Genomic DNA, 1,270 nt, shown 5'->3' on the forward strand with positions numbered 1-1,270 from the left:
ACCCCCCAAAAAAAATTAAGTTTGTTTTTAAAAAATATTTTCAATTTCAACAATTATTTTCTACTCTAGTAAAAATAAAAGAAATCTTTCAAAAACATTTTTCATTCATAAATCAAACACTAAAAATCTTTTTCAGAAAATATTTTCTACTCACCAACCAAACATGAGAAAATAAGTCAAAAATCAACTTGTTTTTCAAGAAAACATTTTCTAGGAAAACATTTTCCTTCATACCAAACACACCCTAAGTGTCTACTTGTGTGCACACTCAAAGTTGGAGGGCATAGTTGTTCGCTGAAGCCAAGTTAACGGTCATGTTTATGTATTATGCCATTAGAATTTGTTGGTATTTATTTACGAAAACCTACAGTTTCTCATGGTCAATTATATGTTGCTTTATCTCGAGCTAAAAAATCTAACCGCGTCAAACTATTAAGCATACTAACTACTGTTCAAGACGACGATGACCATACTACATACATACAATATAGATTATGACAAAATCATATAAAAAGCTTTTTCATAACATCTAGGTATGTTACAGACACAATTGTAGCATTCTCTATCTTTTTAAATTTTACATGTTATTCTTTTTACCATCACTACTAATACATAGTATCATGTTCATGTGCATTTTTTTTACTATTGCAGGTTAGCCCCATATGGCACATAGACTTAGTGCCCGTTTGGATTGACTTATTTTAGGTGTTTTTAAGCCAAAATAGCGTTTAAACAGTTTTGAAGTGTGTGAGTAATAGATTGGATATGCAGAGGCGAATCCAGGATTTTAAGAAAACGGGTGCACCATTGCTTTAAAGATAAGATCAAAAAATTTATAATAACAATAACTAAGCAAGCAATACATAAAAATTACATTACCACAACAAATATCATCAGTTTACAATTGTACTCGATGACACTTCATATTTTGAAAACGATCTATAATAGCATCATTACTTACATTTTCAAATATCTTCCGCTCTATCTTACAAACTAAACATCCATTCAAAAATTCTTCACCAATGCTATTACGTAGATCATTTTTGATGAGCTTCATTGAGGAGAATGCTCTTTCCACACTTGCCGTAGCTATTCAACTTAGTCAACTATTCTTGCAAATAACTATTCAACTTAGTCACAAATTTAACTAGCAAATTTAAAATAAAATAAGAGAATCTCATATCTTTCACAATAAAAAATAAGGGAATCACACTCTTGCAAGTTCAAATAAAATAGAGGAATCACAATCCTTGCAAATCTAACTAAAATA

The sequence above is a fragment of the Solanum stenotomum genome, chromosome 3, assembly GCF_019186545.1.
Source record: "Solanum stenotomum isolate F172 chromosome 3, ASM1918654v1, whole genome shotgun sequence".
Taxonomy (NCBI): domain Eukaryota; kingdom Viridiplantae; phylum Streptophyta; class Magnoliopsida; order Solanales; family Solanaceae; genus Solanum; species Solanum stenotomum.